The 26,324-nt window shown below is 45.6% G+C and overlaps 1 long non-coding RNA gene across 4 annotated transcripts in view; it reads right to left on the reverse strand.

The window, feature by feature from the left end:
* LOC133381945 (uncharacterized) overlaps positions 1–26,324 on the reverse strand; it is a 66,025-nt gene that overhangs the window by 15,465 nt on the left and 24,236 nt on the right. For 2 of the 4 annotated variants that reach the window (XR_009761774.1, XR_009761762.1), the window contains exons 2-3: positions 3,926–4,043; positions 792–928 (exon numbers count right to left, since the gene is read on the reverse strand). This is a non-coding gene — a long non-coding RNA (uncharacterized LOC133381945). Of the gene's footprint in view, positions 1–791; positions 929–1,723; positions 1,797–3,925; positions 4,044–26,324 lie in introns of those variants that run through there. The other 2 variants (XR_009761771.1, XR_009761766.1) reach the window with 2 other exon arrangements.

Below are 26,324 nucleotides of genomic sequence, written 5' to 3' on the forward strand. Positions count from 1 at the left end.
TCCTGAAGTAAGTAGTCCTCATCACTGCGGCCCTATTTGCAATATACATTTAAAACAGTATTATACCACTTTAAAAGTCATGGCTTCCCCCCAAGGAATCCTGAGAACTAGTCTGCTAAGGGCACTGAGAGGTGTTAGGAGTCCTCCAATTTCCTGCACAGAGCTACAATTCCCAGAGTGGTTTAACTATTAATCCCTCTTCCCAGGAAATTCTTGGAATTGTAGCTTTGTGAGGGGAATAGGGCTCTCCTAACAACTCTTAGCAGCCTTAACAAACTACAGGTCCCAGGATTCTTCAGGGGAAGCCATAACTGTTTAATGATACTGCTTTAAATGTGTAGTGCAGATGGGGGCCTTATACATTGATCAGGCAGAACATTTATCGTTAATAAATACTGGTAGGCGTCATTTTCTGAAGAACTTGGAATTAGAGGGATTAGTGGAAATAGAGGCTGCAATAGTTAAATAGACCCTCCATAGTGAGAGGCAGTGTACCTCTGAATACCAAGTGTTGGGGACAAAGCGCATACAGGGGCTGTTGCCTCCACTTGCAAGCTTCCCAGCAGCATCTGGACTTTCAGCTTTTCTTATAGTTTTATGTGCTCTGCCCATTTTATCTGGTGAAAGAGGAAAGGTGGGACTCAGACCCACAGGCCAAATGAAATCAGTAGAGGATTTAAAAGCAGGCAATGGACTGAATGCAAAGGAGTAAGCCACAGAAATAAAATCCTCTCCCTCCCCCATTCATGACAACCACTCTGAAGCAGGCGAGCAGCTGTGGTTGATCTCACCAGAAAATCCTTCCTTGCTGTTGGAAATGCCACATGCTGGGTCCCTCCAGGATACAGCCACCGTCGGGTACTGTTGGGTGGCGTCGGGGATCTTGCCTGGTCAGGAATGACAGAACTGTGCTAACTCTTCAGCAAGGCTGAAAGGGGGAGAAATAAATAGGAAGCATTTCCCAGTGAAACTGAAGCAGCAAAAGGTCAAAGTTTGCCTTCGGGAGAAACAGCGACGGCACTAGCAGTTAACGTTCTCATCCAGTGCTAACAAAGGGTATATGGTGCAGTAAGTTTCCCCTGTGCTAACTCAATGGGGTGCAGTTGCACACAAACAGGTTTCCTTAGCATGCTGCAGAGAGGCCTCCAACAATTGGCGTTAACAAGGAGGCCTATTCTTACGGAAACAGCATTAAATGCAAAGGTATTGTCTGTAATTGTGAAGGGCCACGGCTGAACAAAGGCTACGGCTCCTATTCCATTTGGGAGTAAGCCCCATTGAACTGATTTACTGCTGCATGGAGATTGCTAGGATTACACCCTTAGGTAAGAGAAAATGGAAGGGAGCACCAAAAAAAGCTCAGGAGAGTGAAGGGGAAATGCCCTTAACAACATACATTACCTCTTTCAAGCATGAGCGTTAGGCCTGCCTCTTCCTCTGTTTTTTCTCCAATCAGGGCTTAGCCACTTGGCAGGGCTATAGCTCAGTGGTTGCTGGGGTTGTTACCTTTGTAAAGATGCAGGTTCATATGCAGGGCTGGCGCCAGAGGGCGGCCAGGTAGGGCCCTGGCTGAGGGCCCCTGAAAGGCCCCTACTTATTGTGGTAGTGCTCCCATTCCGTAAGCAGCAGCTCCTGACCCTGATGCAGATCAAGGAGAGGGAGCTCCCAGGCATCCCTCCCAATACAGACAGGCGGGCTTCAATAAGCCCACACCCCCACCTACCTCTTCTGTTGTTGTGAATGTCGCATGCCCTGTGCGTGCATGCCTGCCATCAACTAAGATGGTGGCAAGGGCTTCCTTGAGACATGCAGGTGGGCGCCGCAGGCCCAGGACAGGCTGGTGCCCAAGGGCCCAGTCATGTCTGGCACCAGTCCTGTTCAAATGCCTGTAACAGCTGTAAGGCAGGAAGGATTAGGTTGCAGCAGCTGCAATAGACCACTGAGCCTCCATGCCAGGAAAACTCTCAGCTGTTGTGTCTGGCTACTAATGCCTCCTTGCTGCATTTCTTTTCATTCAGTGTCACTTGTCCCACTGCACTGATGTGCACTATTGCATCTATACGCACATATACTCATACATATTAAATGCATCTTACAAAAAGGGGGTGAGGGTGAAAGAGTGAAATATATGGGGTAGTGAATGACAAGCTGCACTTGTTAAAATGCCTTCTTCTACACATTTCCATTTAAAATAGTAATTGTATTATTATTAAGAATGTAAATAACAATGTCAGTGTGCAAAATTTGACCGGATGGGGACAACAGAGGAAAGGAAGGAAAGGGGAAGCAGAGGCAAAGAGCGAAAGAATGTGCCATTGCTTCACTATTTAGGCTCGGTTACAGTATCAGTTGCAGTGACTAGGGGGTTGGGTCCCAGGCTTGACAAAAGAGTGTGAGGTTTCGAGGGAGATTCAAAGGAAGTAAGAGAGGAAGCACCACAGGGCTACAGGGAGAGACATGTCCATTTCAATTGATGTGTCAATTTCACTTTTTCTTCATTTTCCAATCTTAAATTGAGTTTGCCACATTACCACATCAGTTTGCCATTTTTTAATGTCCTCATGAAATTCATCAGCATTTTACTGCACATTTCTCCTTGTGCACACATTTTGTGCTGCAGTATTGCCTCGTTGACACATCTTCCCATCAATTTCCCCAAATGTGTGTCTTTTCCCCATAGGATATGCCTTTTTGTACACATCATTGGGTTGGGGAACTGCATCACAGAACGCAGAGAAGTGCAAATTTGGAAGGATGGCTGCCTTTTGGTCTGCATATTGTTTTGGGAAGTGCAAATGAGGCAGATGTGCCTTCAAAAGGGAAGCAAACCGAATCTCCCCCCGCCACCCCTACACTGGTGTTGTGGGAGTCACTTCCAAGCATGAAGGGCAGCAAGCAAGAAAGGGCAGAGTCATTTGTGGGAGCAGGAGATCTCTGGATGGCAGAGGGTGGTGGGGCTGGAAGCCATAGGTACATAGACCTATGGACAAGATACATATGCCAAAGGCAAACAACCCTTTGCTTAAAAGTATGTGTGAGTGAGTGAGTGAGTGAGTGAGTGAGAGAGAGAGAGAGAGAGAGAGAGAGAGAGAGAGAGAGAGAGGCACATTCACCCAATACATTTATTCCACTATTTTTTCACTTCAAACAGTCACTTGCCCCAAAGAATCCTGGGAAGTGTAGTTTGTGAAGGGTGCTGAGACTTATTACAAGACCCCTCTTCCCTTCACAGAGTTACAGTTGCCAAAGTGGTTTAACAGTCAGCCCCTCTTCTTAGAGAACTCTGAGAATTGTAGCTCTGTTAAGGGAAGAGGGGTCTCCTGACAACTCTCAGCACCCTACACAAACTATACTAGCTAGGATTCTTTAGGGGAAGCCGTGGCTGTTTAAAGTGGAATAATGATGGAATAAAGTATGGTGTGAATGTGGCTGATAATGTTGATATATAAGGTACAGGAGCCCTTTTTATATGGTCACCCCAGTCAGCCACCACAAGCAGCTCGTGAGCCACCTTTGTACACCTCTGCCGCAAAACATTCAGAACTGGCAAAGACTACGGTGTCTCACATGTCATACAGGCACTTCTGAACCATGCAAATATTTGCCTACTTGAGTGAACAGAAGCAATACTGTCCAAACAGGGGCTCTCGCCTCCAGGTACAAAACCAGGGCTGGTGCTGTTGCAAACTTTCTGGCAGCCAGCCACTGACACAAGTTGCTCTTTGTGTCCTTTGTGTGCCAAGTTGACAGGCTCCCACATATTCTCAAGGACAAAGAAGAAAGACAATGGCTGCTGCTCCCGGATGCCAGCCAACTGGCCTCTCCGCTGTGGCTTATGCTTCGCAGGGAGTACAGAACCTGTCACTTTAGTTCTGCTGAGATTTCCATCATGCCATTGTCCACACTGCATATTTGGTACACTTACCTGCAAACGCAATTGTGCAATTTTTGCAATGTGAAAATGTTTGATTCTACTGGACTTCTCAGTGGCTTTCAACACCATTGACCCTGATACCCTTCTGGACTGCCTTGCTGGGTTGGGCCTGGAGTAGGAATAGGGGAGGAAGTCAATTCAGTTCATCTTTTAGTGCAGATTTACTTTCCAAAACAGGACACGAACTAAAATGCAGTTATCCTTAGAAAGTCACACTTCTCCAGATTTGGTGATGCAGTGCTCCAACTGCTTTTTGTGCAATGTGCACAGAAATGCATTTGTTAAGGGAAAGCATACATAAACATGTATAAATTAGTGAAAATGACATTCAAACTGGCAACTTATTGGGGGAAAGTGCTTGAAAAAATATTTAGATTAGGTAAATTTCATACAAAAACATCTATAGGAGGAGAAACATGGCACTAAAATGATGATGACGACTTTTTGTGATGAGTTTTTTTAGTATTGCAAACTGATGTGGGAAAATGGTAACCTGAATTTAAGGCTGGTAGAATGAGAAACTGAAATTGACAGTTTCAGTCATCCCTGGAGACACTGTTTTGCGCTGGCTCCATTCCTACTTGCAAGGCAGTTTTCCGAAGGCAGTGCTGGGTGTCTTCTCTTAGTGTGCTCAGCTTTTGGGGAACCACAGAATACCATCTTGTCTCATGTTCTGTTTAACATGAAACTGCTGGGAGACCTTTTTGAGGGATTAGGAGTGTGGCATCATCAGTGTGCAAATGATACTTGACTCTCTCTCTCCCATCAGTTGCCAGTGAGGCAGTTAAAACCCTGAGGCTATGATGGGCTGGATGCGCACTAACGACCTGATAGTCATCTAGACAAGACAAAAGTTCTTTTGGTCAGTAGGAAAGGCAGTCCAGGAATGGCCTCTGAACCTGTTCTCTCTGAAATACAGTAATACGTCAGTTAATGAATCCTCTAGGAACAAAACTCCTTTTAATAAAGGCTTTTTAAAAGGTGAAACTGACCAGCTTTGCCTTGCTATGGATAAACCTTCAAGCCTGTGCTTTTGCTTTAAGGTGAAGCCAATCAGACTGTGTCTGCTTTGCTGTCAATAAACTTATAACCCTGTGCCTTTGCTTTGCTGGGGTGAACTAGGGCTGTCAGGTTCATGGCCTGAGACTGATCCTGTATCTTTAGGAGAAGAGAAAGTCAGCCAAGTGCAGGTGCTCTTGCAACACTGTTATGGGAAAACCCACAAGGCAGAATTCTCCCTTCCCCCTGCACAACTGTTAAAGATACAGAAGACCTCTTTGAGGCTGGGCCTGGCAACCAACAAGTCTTCTGTATCTTTAAAAGTTGTGGAGGGAGAAGGGAGAATTCCACCTTGTGTTTTTTCTCATTACAGTGTTGCAAGAACACCTGCACTTGGCTGACTTTCTCTTCTCCTAAAGATACAGGATCAGTCTTGGGCCATGATCCTGGCAACCCTAGGTGAAACTGGGAAGCCTGTGTGTTTGCTTTGCATTAAAGGGCATTAAAGGGCTGGGGAGAGAAGGATCCAATATCATTCAGAGGAGGAGAAGGGTTGGAGGGTGCCAGGTGGGCACCCTTTAAGGCCCCTGTTGAAGCTGCTCCCACCATCTATGAGCGGGTGTAGGAACCTATCCCTATTCTTTCCATGTTATTCCTACCTCTGGTACCAAAGTTTCTGTTACAGACATAATATCCAGGAATGCATCTACTTTGTTAACTGAGGTCAGTTTGTTAACTTTGTTAACTGAGGTTAACTGTATCAGGTTCACAGTCTGGGAATGCTTCTGGAACCTTGCTTCTTGAGAATCAGATTGTAGCCAGAGGTGCATTTGCATAGCTTTGGCTGGTGCATGCTAACTACAGTCCTTTCTGGAGAAGGCAGATCTGGCCACTGTCACATATGCTTTGGTTACATCTATTGGAATGCACTCTACAGTTTGCAAAGTACAGATGCTTCAGAATGCTACTGCCAGGCTGTTGATAGGGGCCTATTATTTGCAGCAGGCAATTCCAATATTATTCAATCTGCTTTGGCCTCCCGCATATTTCCGAGCCTAATTCAAAGTGCTAGTTGTATGTATGTATGTATTTAGATTTATATCCTGCCCTTTCTCCCAGTAGGAGCCCAGGGTAGCAAACAAAAACACCAAAAACACTCTAAAACAAACTTTAAAATATATTAAAACAAAACATATTTTTTAAAAAAGCTTTAACAACATATTAAAAAGCAATTCAACACAGATGAGACTGGGATAAGGTCTGTGCTTAAAAGGCTTGTTGAAAGAGGAAGGTTACTTGTAAAGACCCATGCAGTTTTGGTCCTGGAGTATCTTCCTGGTACCATATGATTCTACCTACCTGTTAAGATCTTGTGGAGAGGCTTTGATCCGTTTGAGGTGCCACCACGGGAGTACATGAGATGAGACCTTCTCAGTGATGGTGCCTAGGCTCTGGAATTTCCTCTAGCCCCTTCCCTTCAGCCTTCAGGAAGATTGTCAAAACAGATGTGACTCCCAGAATGTCTAGTTTTATGCTGCTATTTTAGTATTTTGGATGATGATAATGACGAGATTCTTAGTATTGTGATTTGTGAGCTGATTTATGGGGCCCGTTGGGGTCAAAAGTGGCATATAAATATGTATATATAAATACATCAGTGCAGGTGCCTGAATCATTGTTATGTATTGCAAGCACATTAGCATGTGCATTTGGTTACAGTTGGTTGGATTGTGCATCCTGTTCCTCATTCAAAAGCACACCAAAACGTTTCTGTACATTGTGTGAGGCTTATTATCCACCGTTTGCCTTAACTGCACAACATGTGCCCTTATGAAAAGCACGGTGCAATGTAGCATCATGTGAATACATTGTTTTAAAAGCTCAACGCTTTTTACATGCAGTCCCCTTTGATCACTAACCTGCTTCCTATTTGGGATACGTCTCTGCCATAGGAAATGTGCAGTTTTCACAATGGGAAGGGGAAACCATGAACACAATCCCAAGCAGAAGGGTTGTCCCCTGCCTCTCTCCAGACACACAGTCAGTGTGCTTCCTTTTCCCTCTTGCTTCTTTGCCTCTGGTCTCCTATCTTGTGCTCAGCCAAAATCTCTTTTGATTAGCAGCACACAAACGCTCTCATTGCAGCTGGCTAATTCCTGTATGTTTGCAGGATTTGCCCTGGTTTGAAGGCAACGCTTGGCAGTTCCTTTCCAGTTCCCTTTTTCAGAGAGATATTTTCAGGCTGCAGCTCACTCCCATGATAGTTTCCTAACTATGTATCTGCATTTATGTGGAAGCTTTTGAATCTGGGGGCTTCTCATTTGGCGTCTGCCTCAAAAGTGTCAGGCGCTCACATCGCAGGAACAGCTGTTTTATACCATCCCTTCCCATATGGACACACTGCGAAGTACTGTGCTGCACATAGGGCTTCCCTTCCAGCTTCCACATTCATCATAATGGGTTTGTTTGCTTATTAATAAAATATTTCTATCGTGACATTTGCAAGGTGGCTCACCAATATCATTGAAACTGCAAAGCCAGTAAATGTCTCCAGAGGATGAGGCAATATTTTAGGTGTAATGGTGCTTGTGATTTAAAACAGTAGTCTTCAAACCTTTCAGCTCTGCAGCCCACCCTGTAGCCCAAACATGCATTTGGGGACTCACTTCACTTTTAACCACAATGTTATAGGATTGGGGGGGTTGGGATTGAAGGTTTCTGTGGATCCCCTCCAAACCTGTAATCCTGTATCTGAAAGTTGGGATCTGCAGTAGAAGAAGCCTGCTCTACTGGTCAGCAGCAGTGTAGTGGCCAATCCAGAAGTGCAGGGTCACTTCATGATGGTGACAGCCACGCCTTCTTCCAAGATTATACAACCTTCTAAGATTACAGAACAATCTGGCCAAGCTTGATGCTGCTTTCTGCTTTTTTATCGCAGCCACCATTTGACTGTGTTTTCTCACTATCAGAGATATTGCATGAATTACTTGAATTCCACCTCTACATGTTTATCTCTTGCAGCTACCCAACTGCTTGATGATGTAGATAGGACACTATCATCAGGATGTACTGTCTCCTCTTCTGCAATTCACACTCTCCACAACTTGGCTTTTAGAAGTAGAAACTAATGGGAACTCCTTTCACTCTGATTGGCTCCAGTCAACAAGCAACAACAAGGAAGCAAGTTAGAAGACTCTTCTCAGTGGCTAACACTCTCCCCTTTCATGCTGATCAGCTCATAGGATGCTGAAGACATAGGGATCTTGCTGGGACCTGGCTCCCAAAAAAGTAAGAGGTCTAAGACCCCCTGAGACCTTGGATGACTACACCCCTACTGGTCAGACTAGTTTCCTTTGTTAAGCTAATGGATTCAGCCAAGTTTGTCAAGTGGCTTCAGTTAACATGTGTAAGGGTTTAGCTAGGACAGCAATGTGTGCCATAGGAACTTTTTCAGGAGCGAGGCTCTCCTCCCCCACACTGACCTGGGTGGAGGCCCTCTCATCCCATAGCAGCCTTCCCCAACCTTTAGGTCCCCAGATGGTGCTGAATTACAGCATTCATCAGCCCCAACCAGCATGGTCAATGGTCAGGAATGATGAGAATTGTAGTCCAGCAACATCTGGGGTTGCAAAGGTTGGGAAATCTGTCCGATAGCGAAAAGGTTGTCTGTGTTTAGAGTCAGTATGAGAAAAAAGCTGGAAGTTGGAAAAGGAGACAGAGAGGCTTGCTTGCTCTCTGTGTATGAATCTCAAGCCATGGCTTTCCGGTGCCTCCTTGGAAGCCTGAGGGCGATACAAGCTCCATTGAACTGTGAATGCTATGATCCCCTCCATCTTATGCTCAGGTTGTATATATGTGTAAATAAAACTATATATCCTAAAGACACCACAGCCCCTACTGACCTTGATTCCAAGGTACCAAACTCTGGGTAAGTGCAGGAAGCCCTGGAAGCCTCACACCATTCGGAGACTGAGGTGTGTGCAACAATATGTTATGTCTGTATGGCAGCAGTGCTGCTATTGCAATCCACTTTAGGGTAGGCTGCAACCCAGTGCTGGGTCCTGACCCACCAGTTGAAGACCAATGATTTACATTTTATATGGCACATATGTATGTATCCCAAAACCTCATTCACACTATTGAGAGACTGAGATATAAGCCTCTATTACTGAATGGACATGACACACATATTATGGAGCTCAGTATATAATCATAATCATAATAACATTTTACCCAAAAAAAGTACAAAAAGACAGGATCCTGCCCCAAGGAGCTTCCAGTCTACATTTTGCTGGTATGGGAAGACACTAGAGAGAGGACAATGGATAAAGGTAAAAAAAAACAGAGTTTGGAGACCAACGGCAGAGGCAAGAACGAGCATAATGCAGTTACTTGATTTCAAGGACGGATGTGTGCATATTATTCATGCAAAGCACTGCACAGAGTCGCAGAGGTAAAAAAAAGTGGTGCACTTCGGGGGTGAGGTGAGGGTGACTCATGTCACCGTACCCAAAGAGATTCAGGAAATGAGAAAAGATGGGGACACAGATGGGCAGATAACGGATGCGGCTTCGTTAATAACAACTATTTCCCCACTAATTACTAAAAGTCATAAAGTCTGTTAAAAATGGAAGCTTACTGCCAGTCCAAAAGAAAAAAAAAACCCACCCCCACCACATTGCTATTCATGGCTTGGAAAGACAAGTTTCTCCCATCTGTTAGCCAAAGCAGCCCTAATTATTGCATTTGTACAGAGTGTACTTTGTCCGCTCTGCGCAGACAAAAGAAGGCATGCTAGCCACACAAATCAGCCTGTGAATGGGCAGCGTAGAGGGACACAGATTTTATTGTGTCTTGCTAATGAATTTAGATTGCATCTGGCAGCACCAAGTGATAGGTACACGGCTGAGCTGCCAAAGGACTTTTTTGTGTGCTCAGAAGAGGTTAGCAAACACGTTTTTATGGATGGGTCAGAGTGGGGAGCGGGGTGGGGAGGTAAGATGCATGATGGGAACAGCAGTAGCCACAGGCAGTTGGGACTCAACAGAATGTAAAGGTTGTTTGGCTCTTTAATGAGGATAGTTGGGATGTTCTCTGCCTGCCCAGGGCTTAGGAAGGCCCATTATTGTGAGAAGGAGGGAGGGTTACCCCTTCAGGCAGTGGTTGGGAACCTTAGGCCTGGGGGCCAAATGAAGCCTCTCTGTCTGGCCCTCGAGACTCTCCCCAGGCCTCATGAGCCTTCATTCATACCCCCAATATTTTTGTCGGGCTAGAATGTGGCCTTGCCCACTGAGGCTGCTTCTTGCTTGCCTGGATGGAGGACAGAGGGGGTATATATATGTGTGTAGGAACTAGCCTACTGTACCCAAGTGAAATTGACATTCATTGCTCTGCCCACTTTTGCCTCTGGCCCCGTCCACCACTGGCATGTGACCCCCAGAAAGTTGCCCAGAGGGGAATGTATCCTTCCGATTGCAAAAAAGGTTGCCCATCCTTGTATTCAGGGTTGCTGGGGAAAGGGTCTGCAATGCATTTCTGCATGTTCATGTTATTTCACTCTAAATAAAAGGCTGTCATTCGTTTAAATGGGAGGAAATAAAGGGGTCCCTCAAAGATGCCATTGAGGTGGGAGCCAAACCAGCTCTGATGACCCAAATGAGAGGTACATTTTGGATTTTGCCCCCTCCCCACTGTCCCAAATTTCATCCCCATTACTTTGTCCCATAGAAGTGAACGGAGCCATTGCAAACTAAGCTAGCTCCGAAGGATAGTTAAAAAGCCTACGAAACCCAGTACAGTGCAATATTTATTTATTTATTTATTTATTTATTTATTTATTTATTTATTTATTTATTTTTAAAACTTATATACCGCCCGACTAGCAATAGCTCTCTGGGCGGTGAACATAGATACAATAAAATACAATATAATACAAAAACATCAGTCTAAAATCAAATTTCACAATCTAAAAACAGCAAAGGCTAAAATCAAATTACAAACATTACAATCATTAACAAAAAATTAAAATGCCTCGGAGTAGAGAAAGGTTTTAACCTGGCGCCGAAAGGATGATAGTGTCGGCGCCAGGCGAACCTCCTCGGGGAGACTATTCCATAGTTCGGGGGCCACCACTGAGAATGCCCTTGATCTTGTCACTGCCCTCCGGGCCTCCCTATGAGTCTGGACCCAGAGGAGGGCCTTCGTAGCAGACCGTAGTGTACGAGCCGGTTCATAGCGGGAGAGGCGTTCCGACAGATATCGAGGTCCCGCGCCGTATAAGGCTTTATAGGTTAATACCAACACTTTGAATTTGGCCCGGAAGCGTATTGGAAGCCAGTGCAAGGGGGCCAAAACAGGTGTTATATGGTCAGACCGCTTCGTTCTTGTTAGCAGTCTGGCCGCCGCATTTTGCACCAGCTGTAGCTTCCGAACCGTCTTCAGAGGTAGCCCTACGTAGAGCGCATTACAGTAATCCAAACGTGAGGTTACCAGAGCATGTACTACTGATGTAAGATCCTCCTTACTCAGGTAGGGACGTAGTTGGGCTACCAATCGAAGTTGGTAGAACGCATTCCGTGCCACAGAGGCTACATGAGCCTCAAGTGACAGGGAAGAGTCTAGAACGACTCCCAGACTACGAACCTGTTCCTTTAGGGGGAGTGTAACCCCATCCAGGACAGGATATGTATCCACCATCTGATTGGAAAAACCATCCACCAACAGCATCTCAGTCTTGTCTGGATTGAGTCTCAGTTTGTTAGTTCTCATCCAGTCCATTGTCGCATCCAGGCAACGGTTCAGCACATTGACCGCCTCACCTGAGGAAGATGAAAAGGAGAAGTAGAGCTGCGGGTCATCAGCGTACTGGTGACAACGCACTCCAAAACTCCTGATGACCGCACCCAACGGCTTCATATAGATGTTAAAAAGCATGGGAGACAAAACCGAACCCTGCGGGACCCCACATTGGAGTACCCACGGTGTCGAGCAATGTTCCCCAAGCACTATCTTCTGGAGACGGCCTGCCAAGTAGGAGCGGAACCACTGCCACGCAGTGCCTCCAACTCCCAACTCCGCAAGCCTCTCCAAAAGGATACCATGGTCGATGGTATCAAAAGCCGCTGAGAGATCAAGGAGAATCAACAGAGTTACACTCCCTCTGTCTCTCTCCCGATATAGATCATCAAACAGGGTGACCAAGGCCATCTCAGTGCCAAAACCGGGCCTGAAACCCGATTGAAATGGATCTAGATAATCAGTTTCATCCAATAGCACCTGGAGCTGGTCAGCAACCACTCGTTCCAAGATCTTGCCGAGATATGGAACATTTGCCACTGGTCTGTAGCTGCTGAAATCCTCTGGGTCCAGGGAAGGCTTTTTCAGGAGTGGTCTCACTGCTGCCTCCTTCAGACAGCCAGGGACCACTCCCTCTCGCAAGGAGGCATTTATCACTTCCCTGGCCCAGCCAACTGTTCCCTCCTTGCCAATATTTCTTGTAGTGGATTATTTCTTGGCTGCCAGTGGCTGGAATAAACCTTAATTGCAGCTCTTTCTCAGACCTTTCCATCTATGCTTTCATGCAAGGCTGGCCCCACCATTAAGCAAAGTGAATAAGGCCCCTCAGACAGCAGGCTTTGGAGGGTGGGGCAGTGGCAACAGCCCCTCTGCTGTTCCCCGTGAGCTAGCCTGCCATGTACTCTCTAAGGTAGCCTGCTGTCCTCAGGTGTGGTGAAGGGTGCAATCCTGCCACTAGGCATGGGAGAGAAATCTTTTTGCTTCACATTTTAATGCAAACATCAAATCTGCATTTCGCAAACCAATGCATGAACCAAAACACAACTCTTCTTTGAAATGTGCACTTCTCCAAATTTTGCAATGAAGTTCTATTGTGCATGTAAATGTGCATATTAGTGAAATATGGACACAACAATGTGCACGTTGGTGAAAATGATGGACAAAGATGGATTCCATTAGGGTGTGTTTTTTGCAAAAAAATAACATACTAGACAAAAACGCATACAAAAATGTTTATAAGGATAAATGCACACAAAAATGTGTTCAAATTTTTATGGAGATTTTTTTTTTTTAAAAATGAAAACATATTTTATTTATTTATTTATTTATCTATCATTACATTTATACCCCACCTTTCCTCTGAGGAGCTCAAGGTGGCATCCAAACATGGTTCTCCTCATCCTGATTTTATCCTCACAACAACCCTGTGAGGTAGGTTAGGCTGAAAGACAGTGACTGGCCGAGTGAGCTTCACGGATGAGTGGGGATTTGAACCCTGGTCTCCCAGGTCCCAATCCATCACTCTAACCACTACACCACACTGGCTGCATACACATATTATAGAAATGGGGCAATGCGAATTTAAGATTGGATAAACAAGAAACAGAAAGAAAGTAAAACTGACAGATTTGTCCATCCCTGCCTGTCACCAGCAGTGAAGTAAGATTCATCTGTTGGGTCAGGTGCTGAATGTGGAAGTGTAGGGGGGAGGACCATGTCTTCTTCACCCCAGACAGCAAAAATCTCCAGGGCCAACCCTGGCTATCAGTGAATGCCTGGATGGAAGAGCAGAGCTGTAGTCACCACCACGGCCACCAGCTCTGCCCCTTCCCCTCTTTGAGTTCGGCAAAGGACTGAAGGGAGAGTCTGTGAGCATACTGTTGTGTCTAGGGTAGGCTCCTCTGCATGAGAAAGAAAATCCCGATTGTGGAGGGCCCCCAACCTGACATTGACACGGAAGGAGAAACCCCCAGCATTTGCTACTCAGTGGTCTGAAGATCTCACTCCCCTTTTTCTGTTTGAACATATATCTTATCATTGTTAATCTCATTTGGATATCTATTAGTGCATATGGACTGCTTATAGTAACACATATGTTTAAGTCAGGATGAGGGTTTTTTTGTTAATGTTTTTTGTTATATTTGCAAAATAAACTGTGTATGTATGCATATATATTGCGTGTGCACGCGCACACACAGATAGGAACCCCAGTTGTTCAGGGCTCCCAACTGCATAGAGGAGCCTATGGCTGTGAACACACTAGTCACCTCCCCTGATGTGTTTGTATTAGCCACACCTGGAGGGGGAATGGGTTGATCTGACCATCAGCGAAATCTCTTTGCAGTGGTTTCTTGTTTTTTTAAAGAACCACGCATTGGAGCATATACCCCCATTTTCAGACCTTTCAGATCTTCACCAAATATTCAGAAGCCAGTAAAGTGGAGATGGCAGGGACATACAGACTGAACACGTTCACTAAACACATGGAAGGAAACATCTGAGCGAGCATCACTGTTGCCCATTTCCGCTGGGTGGGGATGAGGATTGGGCGCAGAGGAAGAGGGCAGTGGGTTGCCATGGTTAGATCTGAATACTTGCCCTTTTACATGGGCTCACCGAAGACATCGTGCCCAAGGACCCACAAAGACTGGAAGTTGCTTAGTTGTTAGAGTGTCAGGCTGGGACCTGGGAGACCAAGGATTCAAATTCCCGCTCAGCTATGAAGCTCACTGGGTGACCTTGGGCCAGTCACTGCCTCTCAACCTAACCTACCTCACAGGTTTGTTCTGAGGATAAAATCAGGATGGGGAGAACCATGCTTGTACACCACCTTGAGCTCCTCGGAAGACAGGTGGGGTATAAATGTAATAAACAAGCAAGCGAACAAACAAAGATCTGAACGCTTGCCCTTTTCCATTATTACAGCTCTTGACTGCAGACAGTCTCAGTATGTGGTCCCCGGCAAAAGAAAGCAATGCTGGAATCAGACAACGGTGGTGTGTGGATGGCATCCTTCATCCGCCAAATGCCAGCAGCAAGATCAAGACCGGGAATGCCAAGAAGTGGAGCCATCACCACCAAGAAAGGAGCTGCAGAAGGGATGGGGAACCTTCTCCAGCCCAAGAGCCAGATTTCCTTCTGGGCAACCTTCTGGGGGCCACATGCCAGTGGTGGATGGGGTCAGCTACAAAAGTGGTAGGAGCAATGAATGTAAATTTTACCTCTCGCTATCCTCCATCCAAGCAAACAAGAGACATTAGCAGAGTCCAAGGACACATTCTAGCCAAGCAAAAACACCCAAGGAATGTGTGAAGCAAGGACTGTGAGGGTTGCAGCCTGGGGATAGAGTGTGTGGATGGGGAGGAGGTGTGGTCTGGAGTCCCAAGGGCCAGATGGAGAGACCTGGAGGGCCACATGTGGCATGAGGTTACACAGCCATGAGCTAGAGACACTTGAGTCTGGCTAGCAAGCCCCAACCAAATGGCTAATTATGGTCAGATTGAGGAATAAAATTCTGAATACAAGAAAAGGTCATCATTCATTGACAAAGCACATGAGGACTGGCTTCATTGTTCAGGCCGCCTGCCGGTCCTTCATTGTTCACATTTAACAGCTGAATGACTCTGCCTAGTCCCACACTGACTTCCATGTCACAGGCCAATTCATACATTACCAGAAGCAGTGTGACCCATTCCTCTAAGACCAGGGCCAGTCACTATCACTCAGCCAAACCTACCTCACAAGGTTGTTGTGAGTATAAAATGAGAGGGGCAATTGGAGGAAGAGCAAGGTCAAAGCAAAATAGCTAAAAATAAGCATGTGGATGCCAGTCGTGATGTAGATTGGGGCCAATGAGAGGGTCTTCCTTTCCCTTCTAGTAGAGTAATAACTTACATATGCACTTAGCCCTTGGTGATGTCATAGAGCAGCCTTCCCCAACTAGTGGGCCACCAGATGTTGTTGGACCACAATTCCCATCATTCCTGACCATTGGCAATGCTGGCTGAGGCTGATGGGAGTTGTGGTCCAACAACATCTGGTGGCCCACTAGTTGGGAAAGGCTGTCATACAGCAATGTTTTTCAAACTGTGTTCCAGGGAACCCTGAAACCCTTTGGAAGCTTATCAGGGGATCCTCAGTGAAGTGATCAGGAACAGCAAGTGACCTTTCCCAGAAAGGTAATGGGCAAACTCCTCCAGGCTCAATTCACATTGGGATTGGCATTTACGTTATGGATAACCTGAAAAACTATTGGGGAGGGGAGTTCTAATTTTGCTCCTAACTGCTAGCAGCTGTGACTCTGGGGTCAGACTCCCCTTCTTCAGGGGATGAGCCCGGGGATTCAACGTGGGAGATCGAATTGCCCTCCGGGCCAGCCCCAGATGTATACACTGATCCAGGTGCACTGAAGCAAGAGGATCTCCTCTGACTAGTGGAACCACGGTCTCCCCCATTCTATTAGAGTCGATGATGGCTAAAGCAAACCGGGACCCTTTATTCGAAGAGGTGTCTCTCGTGGAAGATGGGGTGAGAGCTGTAGCTCCCATGGAAGGCTCAGTCTGAGGATGACTGCTCCTCATCCTCGTTGGGGAAAGGCCACAGCTCAGTGGTTGATCAGCTGCCTTGCATGTAGAAGGCCCCAGCTTCCATACTCGGTATCTCCAGATAGGGCTAGGAGAGAGTCCTGTCTGAAATCCTAGAGAGGCGCTGCAAGTCAGGGTACACAGCACTCAACTGATGGACCAATAGTCTGACTCAACATAAGGCACCTTCCTATGTTAACCTTCCTCCTCTTTTACCTGAAATGACATTGGAGCCCTGCTGTTATGGAGTCTCCAGCCAAAAGCCCAGCTGCTGCGGGTGCTGCTGAAGCCTTGCTTTGTCTCAGTATGTCTGTGGTCATGGCTTAAAACAGAGCACGGGCCCCCTGGGCCACTAAGCCCCCTCTCTACTACCAATCAGAACAGATGTGACCAAGTAGATCTGACTGAACATAAGGCATATTCCGTGCTCCAAAATCCTTTTGCCACATGAACAGCGACTTGCAGGCTTACTCCATTTAATCCATGAAGGACGCGTGGCTTGTCTTTCCATGCAGGGTGGAATAATTGAGTGTCGCCTACCCAGCCTCTGCTTCCAATCACTTTTTCACACATTATGGTTGATAATTGGTTAGCTCTTTCCAGAGCAGGTGTGTCTTAGCATATTAATTGCTTTCATTCACACTTTTAGAAAGGTGTTAATTACCTCAAATGAAGACGGGGCCCTGGTGTTGTTCAATGCCTGCTGTTGGGCAGCTACGAATACAGTAGTCAGGCATCAAGGGTCCCCCTTAGGGACATTTGAAAGAACAGATGGAGAAGCATCATTGTGTGTCCAAGTGGGAAGAGGGAGGGAATTGTCAGTGGTCATTGCGGAGGCAGGGAGCAGTTGCAGCAGCCGGTCCTAGCACTCTGGCCTGCATTGAGCAGACATCACCTTGACACTGAGGCACAGACACGATCTGGCACATGACAGTGTCATACCCACAAGGTGTTACAGGTGGAAACTCTTGTCTGCACATTTTTGTGATTTTTTTTTTAAAGAAAAACTGCTCCAAGGAACCCATTTGCCCAAAAGGAGAAGCTTATGGAGATCTGTCCTGAAACTCTGTAGCTCCTTTCACTCGCTAAATGTCTCTCTTGCCATATGTTTGGGATAGCCCTTTATCTCACTCGAGGCCAAAGAATGAGATTTTGGCTCAGAACTGGGGAAACAAGAATGTCACAGCTGGCTCCTTAGGTCATGTTAGCCCATGAAAAAGCTGTCAAAATCCAAATTAGGGCAATGCCTTTATCAGGCCAACCAAAATGACACAAAACAGCATGCAAGCTTTTGTGTTCTCCAGAACTAGCCAGGTAAGGGGTACACGACTTAGACAGTTGGTGGCTGTGCTGTGTACCTGCCCCTCCTCTAGCCAGATGGATTGTGGTTGTCCTGTTAGCCAGACCTCAGGCCTGTGGGTGCTGCTATTGAATGCCAGGTCAGTTTCAAACAAGATCTCCCTTATTCATGAGTTGATTGTGGATGAGGAAGCCAACCTGGCATGTATTACCGAGACCTGGGTGGATGAACAGGGTGGGGTTGGCCTCACCCAGTTATGCCTACCTGGGTGCTGGATACAGCATCAAGGCAGGCTTGAGGGTCTGGGAAGGGGAGTTGCTGTAGTCTATAGGAATTCCATCTCTCTCTCCAGGCTTCCTATCTACTTGAGTGGGGATGGAGTGTCAGTACTTGGTGTTGGGCAATAGCAACAAATTAGGGATTCTGCTGGTTTTCTGCTCCCCTCACTACCCAACAGTCTCCCTGTCTCAGTTGACAGAGCAGGTCTTGGGAGTGGTGTTGAGGACTCCCAGACAGTTGCTGCGGGGGAATTCAACATCCAGCTCTGGGGTGATTCAGGACTTTATGGCTGGCATGACAACCATGACAACGTGTCACTGGCTCAACGCATGTGGCAAACCACACTCTGGATTTCAAACTGGGCAGGAAGAAGGTGACCTGAGGGTGGGGGCTATTAACATCAATCTCTTGTCATGGTCAGATCACCTGTTGAGATTTAGATTTTTAGCAACTTTTACCCTCTGCACAGGTGGGGGATCTTTTAGGATGGTCCACCCCTGGAGGCTGATGAATCCAATTGGTTTCCAGATGGCTCTGGGGGATTTTTCTGCTAATATGACTGGTGTTCCTGTTGAGGCCCTGGCTGATCTGTGGAATACCCAGATGGCCCAGGCTGTTGACACAATCACTCTTGAGCACCTTCTCCCACTTGATAGAGCTCAGTTGGCTCCTTGGTACACAGCAGAGCATAGGGCAATGAAACAAGCTGGGAGATGGCTTGAACACAAGTAGAGGAAAACTCCAGACAAATGCACCTGAACACTAGTAAGTGCTCATTATCGAGTCTACTCAGTGGCAGTCAAGGCATCGAAGAAGACATACCTTGCTGCTTCCATTGCACCTTCACTGTGTTGGCCAGCAGAGCTTTTCTGGTTTGTGCGGGGCCTTTTACAGTCTGGCCCAAAGGAGGTTGTGGAACCTGTAGTGGCTCACTGTAATTTGTTTGCAACACACTTTGAGGATAAAAATCACTTGCATCTGTTAGAGCAGAGGAATCTCAAGAGGTGTCCAGTCTAATCCCATTGTGTTGGATGAGTTTCAGTTGGTCAGGATCTAGGATGCGGACAAGGTGCTGGGCTTGGTTTGGGCAACCACATGTGCTCTTGACCTGTGCCCTTCATGGCTGATAAAAACTAGCAAAGAAGAGACAACTGGCTGGGCCAGGGGGTGGTCCCCTTCTTCCTGAAAGAAGCAGTGGTAAGACCACTCCTTAAGAAATCCTCCCTGGATCAGGGAAATCTAAATAATTATCAGTCAGTCGCTAATGTTCCATTCCTGGGCAAGCTTCTGGAGTTCATGGTTGGAGGGCAGATCCAGGCTCTTTTGGATGAAACTGATTTTCTAGATCCATTTCAGGCAGGGTTTAGACCCAATTTTGGCACAGAAACTGCCTTGGTACCCCTGCATGATGACCTATATTGGGAGAGAGATAGGGGGAGTGTGTCCCTATTAATCCTCCTTGATCTCTCAGTGGCTTTTGATACCATCAACCATGGTATTCTTCTGGAGTGACTGCCTGAGCTGGGCATGGATGGCACTGCTTTGCAGTGGTTCTGGTCCTACTTGGATGGTCACTTTCAGAGGGTGGTGCTTGGGGAGTATTAGTCAGCCTGTGGAGCTTTCAATGTGGTGTTCCGCAGGGTTTGATTTTATCCCCACATGCTGTTCAATATTTACAGGAAACTGCTGAGTGGGGTTACCTGGAGATTTGGAGTACATTGTCAGCAATATGCTAGACCGATGTCTTGACTCAATAATGGACTGGATGAGAGCCAATAAACTGAAGCTCAGTCCAGACAACACTGATGTACTGTTAGTGGGTGGTTCCCTAGACTGGATGGAGGGGATGTGGCCTGCTCTTGATGGGGTTACACTTCCTCTGAAGGAGCAAGTGTGTAGCTTGGGGGCACTTCTGGATCTATTACTATCGCTTGAGGCTCAAGTGGCTTTGATAGTGAGGAATACCTTCCATAAGTTTCAGCTGGTGGCCCATTTATGACCCTATCTGGACAGGGATAGCCTGACTTCTGTTGTCTATGCTCTGGTAATCTCTAGGCTAGATTACTGCAATGTGTTATACATGGGGCTGCCTTTGTAGACAATTCAGAAACTGCAGCTGGTGCAGAATTCGGCAACCAGATTGCTCATCGGGGCAAGAAGGTCTGAGCACATAACACCAATTCTGGCGCAACTGAACTGGCTACCAATTAATTTCCAGGCTCAATTCAAAGGGTTAGTTTTGACCTATAAAGTCTTATATGAATTCCTCAAGGACCGCCTCTCCCCATTTTAACCACTCCAGACCCTACATTCAGCATCTGAGACCCTTCTTTGCATGCCTCCTCTGAGGGAGGTACGGAGGATGGAGAATGGGCCCAATGGTACCCCCCAAACACTTTACGGAACACTCTCCCCAAAGAGCCACACCTGGCACCATCATTATCTATCTTTAGACACCAGGCAAACATTTCTTCTCTCCCAGGCATTGGGCTCTTATTTTGGAGGGGTTTTGATGTTGTAGGCTCCTTTAGGGGGTGGGCTGTTCCACTGCCTTTTATATTCATGTACTGTGGTTTTAAAGTTTTATTTGTTTTGTATTTTTATATTGGTTTCAATCCTTTCATTGATTGTAAGTCGCTTTGAGTTCTCTTTTGTGAAGAAAAGTGACTGACAAATATATGTATGTATGTATGTACCTCTTCATCAGGCTACATGGTCAGCAAAGCAAGGGAGCAGCTGAAGGTTTCACCTCCTGGAGAACCTGAAAGCTTGCATACTGTTCTGAGACATTTTGGTTGACCTAATAAAGGAATTGCCCAACTGTGGATGAGCTTCTTTGCTCATAGGCCAGCCTACCAAAAGTCTTGCTGTAGCTGCCAAGGGCCAACTAGGATTCCTATCCTTTTTTCTCTGACTCCACTTCTGTGCTTTTAAGAGTAACCAGACACTCAGGCATACAGGTAGCCTAGTTATAAGTGGTGGAAAACACTCCGTCTGTGTACTGGGTAATATCATATCAGCAGGGCCAAAAGAGGTGGAAAGCCTACTTCTGTAAGTCCTACTTGTTGGAAGCAAAGCACCAACACTTTTTAAAAGTAACTGGAACTACCTCGCTGACTCCTTCTGCAGTAACTACTTGTTTGTTTTTCCTCAGACTTTACTTCCTTCCTCTTCCTTTCTAGTCAGTCAATGGCCACATGTATGTCTGTAGTCAGAATGACATTATTTCCCAGTGGTAATAAACTTTGTTTCTTTATTCTTTCAACCAACAGTCTTACCAGACTATTGCTTTCTGTACTCCCTCAAAATATATTCCAAACTCGGAGAATGGCAACAAGGGAGAGGGCCTTCTCAGTGGTGGCCCCCAAATTATGGAATGATTTCTTTGACGAGGTGCGCCTGGCGCCAACACTGTTATCTTTTCGGCGCCAGGTCAAGACTTTACTCTTCTCCCAGGCATTTTAGCACGTGTTTTATATCGTTTTAAAATTTTAAATTGTGTTTTAAATTGTTTTTTAAAAGATGTATTTTAAATTGTATTTGTTTTTAGTTACTGTAAACCGCCCAGAGAGCTTTGGCTATGGGGCAGTATACAAGTATAATAAATAAATAAACAAACAAACTCCAATACTACTCACCCTCACATGAACCATGAGGGCTAGAAAATTCCTCTTTAAACATGAAATATGGGATTCTGAAGAACTTTGTAGATGCATTGAGTATTGTGCTGGAAGTCAACCATCATTGCTCACGGGATGAGCATGCCAACGCAGTACACAAAGAACCCTGTTTATGCATCAACATCCTCATAAACTACACCTGATATAAATCTTTTTGCTATCAGGAAAGATTACTCACAGAATCAGTGTTGTCTCATCTTCCTCAGTAATGATGGTTGGAGCTTATTGTTGGCATTAAATGTAGCCCTTGCTGGCAACATAAAAATGATTCACAGCAGGCGTTGACAGGACAGCGCAAGAGGTTACAACAAAAACATTTCATTTCATTGCTATAGGTCTGGCGTGTGTGGGAAATGAATTCCTTTGGCACATAAAGGGATAAGGAAGAGTCAAAAGGGGGACAAAAAGGAAGAGAGTTACCAACTAAGCTCTTGGGCCTTTTATAGCAGCTTGATCTGCAGAAATCAGCAAGGGACCCTCACAGCATGGAAATAAGAATGATCGTCTGCTATATCTGCAGTTAAAGTTGCTGTTAAAGATCAGAGCTTGGAAAAGTTACTTTTTTGAACTACAACTCCCATCAGCCCTAGGCAACATGGCCACTGGATTAGGCTGATGGGAGCTGTAGTTCAAAAAAGTAACTTTTCCAAGCTCTGTTAAAGATATAGGATCAAGAGCAACTACAAAGTTGGAAACCACATCTGTACTATCCTGTGGCATTGGGGAAAGGTTACAGGCGACACACTCTACAGCATTGAACCTAACCCTCTTAAATTCACACATTTAGGTCAGGAAGACAACATCTTAAAAGAGATTAAGTGACTGACCAGCTACCCTCCAGCCTTTCAAGGCCATATACTGTGCATTCCTTTGGACTTTTGTATTATACTGACGTTACCTTTGACATTGGAGCCCTTAATCATTGTGAGCCAATATGTGTAACAATTCTGTTATTGCATCTTACCAGATGTATAATATGCTTTCTCAGTTTGTTTGTTGATCCTAGTGTTTCACTTGCTTCCTTTCTGTTGCTGTTTTTTTGCTGCACCTTCTACAGGCTAGCACAGCAGAGAGGCCTGGATTAGGTCCATTGCTGGTAGCTAGATTGGCTTAGGTTCCAGAGGATTCTTAACTGGACCAGCTCTACTCATTCCTTGTCCTCTGCCCAACCTAGAAATGCCATGTTTTGGGAGATACTGCTGGGGCCAGCTTCTGCCTGCCCACACTTTCAATGAATGCAAAGGAGACCTCTGTGGTAGTGGAGGTCCCCTGCTAGTCAAGCCCTGCTGGCCAGACAGAGGGACAACTCTGCCACATCCAGACCCCCTCTAGTGCAGTATTTTGGGACTTTAGATTTCTCTGTCAGTTTCTCATTCTTATGGGGATCCAGCAAGCCAGATCGTAATCTCCCCAACTCCTGGTGAACCACATTTGACAGGTAGGCAGCCCTGCCCACCTGCCAATCCCCTGATGCCATAGTGATGTCATATGATGCTGTGTTTTAAAGCCCTGCTTGTTGGGACTTCAAAGCGCAGCATGGGGCTTTCAAACAGTCCTTTGTATACAACCCGTGCTGCTCTGTAAGCCTCTGATTTTCAGAGCTTTAAGGAGCAGCACAGGGATAACAGCCCCTAACAGCCCACACTGCTCTTAGACCTCTGACAACTGGAGGTTTAAAGAGCAGTGCAGGGCTGTTTGGGAAAGGGCTTACAAACAGCCCTGAACTGCTCTGGAAATACCCAGGGAATGGAAACGAATGCCTTCCTCCTTGAGCAAGACATGCTTCCACTGGCCATCAGCTGATGGGTGGGTGAGAGTGCACCTGGCTCAAGCAAAGTAACAATCAGGAACTCAGTTCAACTGCCCTTATCCACTCCACACCTGACATCATGTATGACATCAGGTGAAGGCAGGTAGGTATGGTTTCCCAAAAACGGCCTCATGACCTAAATGGGAAGGCGTAGCAGGCCACGTTTTGTCAGCAGGCTGGAGGTTCCCAACCTCTGTTATAAACTCAGGCTGTGAACACACTAATTGCCAGATCAAAACATTTCTAAAAAGCCACACCTGTAGGGGGAACAGGTTGATCTGCCGATCAGTTGCAAAATCTCTTTGAAACTGATTTTTTTTAAAAAGGCACTCAAGCAGCTCTTAGCAGGTTTTACAGTAAAAAGGGGTGGGGTTTGACTAGCGTAGCATGCTCCCTTTTCAGAAAAGAGAGATGGAGAACTGGCAGAACAGTGAGTGTGTTTCTACCCTCAGACTTGTACCATATCTATTAATCATCCCAATATGATAAAGAAACTAAATTTAATGTCTGTGCATGCACATACACACTATAAAAATTGTGGTGTGAAGTCTGACTTGATTGAGTTAGGATGCCCATTTCCAATTTAGCTTTGATTTTGTCAGTGCTGCTTCAAAGCTCTGGATTTTAAAAAACACAACTTTGATTATTTGTAATGTATTATTGGGGTTGCCTCAAGTGACTTTTCATTATTTCTTTTCCTTCAGAGATTTTAATGCCACTAAAAATTGAGATTTAGGCACTTGCCTACTCTGCCTCTTGGTAAAGCAAGCCTTGACCGTACCATATGATAGAGTGACATTCTGTTTAAAGATGATGGGTTGAGTAAGAACAACCAAGCAGTGAAACAGGTTTCCTCTCCAATGAAAAGAAATGGAATAATAGTTGCCTTTAACAGACACCAGATATTGAGCCATCTGTATTACATATTTACAGTGGAGGACGGAGTAAGATTGTTATATAGAAAAAAGTTCTCTAAGATTACTCTCCACTGAGGGCAATATACAGATGTGTGTGTGTACGCAGAGCAGAATTAAAGGAAGTCATAAAAACAATAAAACTCAGATACATTTGCCAGGTCAGATGGACTTCTAACCAATAACTCTTATAAAACAATGAGCAGATATCCTGAACTCATTCACCTGGGCAATTTGCCAAGAGGATATGAAACCCATTCTGATGAATTCTATAAAATCCTCTAAAAGAAATGATAAAGCAGAAAAATAAATTGCTTTTGCCTATTGTGTTGCAATCATGGCCATATTATTTAAAGTTGAAATGAAAAAGCCAATCTAATAAAGTAGCATCCTTGGTCTAGTTCAGATAATCTACCTGTTGGGAAAGATCTAGGACAATTTGGCATGTGGAGAAACCATTCAGCATTAGATTTGTTACTAATTAATTTAATAACCAGCCCTTCATCATAAGGTCCCAGGCGGGGCAAGTTATAGCAATATAAAAATGGAAGATTAAAACCAATGAAAACAATTTGCAGTCCCACCTTCGGTTTCCCATTGGTTAGCTGCTTCTGTGTATTCTGTAGCATTTCTGTTAAAGTGGATTGAGTTGCTTGGAAGCTGAGGCATGTGGTAATGCAAAACTGCTTCTAAGCCAGTCAGATCAGATAGTTATCTAGATCTGAAGAATCTGCTTCATAAAGTGAAGGGCGGCCATTATATCCCAGTCCCGAGGATGGCAGGGAATGTCAGCATCTCAGGGGAACTCCCCATGGGTCTAGGGATGGGCCTGAACTATGATGATATTAGTTGGGCACTCAGGCGCAAAGATGGGCGAGTACCTTGGATGGGAAGGCAATAGGAGACAGGTAGCCACTTGGACATGGTGAATCAGTGGGTCACAGGAAGAACAAGCTGAGAGACAAAAATGGAGGATCTGGGGGCTTTTCCCCAGGGAAAAGCATTGGATTGGCCTTCTGGTGTAATCTAATTCCCCTGGCCAGGTGTACTGGCACTTGTGCAAATGTCTCAGCTGAAACCACCTGCAGTTCCCTCCTCTGGGCAGCCCCTCTAGTGGTACAGGGAACAGGAAGAGAGTACTGGATCCAAAGGCTCTCAGGTCAAATTCCACAGCACCTTACATCCTAAAGCTGGTCTCCTATCATACATGAGATTGGTGCCACTCATCTGGGGAAGGGACTTAGTTCAGCACTAGAGCATCTGCTTTGCATGCAGAAGGTCCCTGGTTCAGTCCAGTATCTCCAAGTAGGGCTGGGAATGCCCCCTGTCTGAATCCTGGAGAGCTCCTGCCACTCAGTGTTGATCATATTGAGCTAGATAAACCAGTGGCCTGACTCAGTATAAGGCAGCTTCCTATGTTCCACTGGGGACTTTGCCAGCTACATCTCCAAAGTTTTAATCACAGCAACCATCTCTCCTTCCATTAAAAGATTTGCTCTAACAGCACTCCTGAATTTATTATGCTTCTACCCTCTCCATCTGCAATAGCTTAGAGCATTTGAAATACATTCAACAACTAGTCCATCCAAAATTTATAAACACAAGTGAGGAACCTGTAATAACCTGGGGGTTGGAACCTGGGGGGGGGGGAGATCTCGCTCCACCAATGTCCAGTTTAGTGAAAGAATGGAGGGCTCAGTCCCTCAATCCCCAGGTGACTTTGTGGGATTTGTGGCTCTGAAACAACATGCCAAAGGGCCACCAATCTCATTCTCTTCATGCAGTTATTCCCCATGCAGCCACCCATGTGCAGAGCTTGCAAGATTACTATTAAAAAGTAATAAATTACAGTTACAATTACATGGCCCCCAAAAAGTAGTAATTACCGTTACAATTACTTGATCTGAAAGTAACTGATTACTTTTTCTCAAAAGTAATCACTACAATTACATTTCAGCTACTTTTTTAAAAAAAAATGCTTACAAGGTGCTGGCCTTGGCTGTTGCACATCTAAGTAGCCTAAAACATTA

Source organism: Rhineura floridana, chromosome 1 (assembly GCF_030035675.1).
Source record: "Rhineura floridana isolate rRhiFlo1 chromosome 1, rRhiFlo1.hap2, whole genome shotgun sequence".
Taxonomy (NCBI): domain Eukaryota; kingdom Metazoa; phylum Chordata; class Lepidosauria; order Squamata; family Rhineuridae; genus Rhineura; species Rhineura floridana.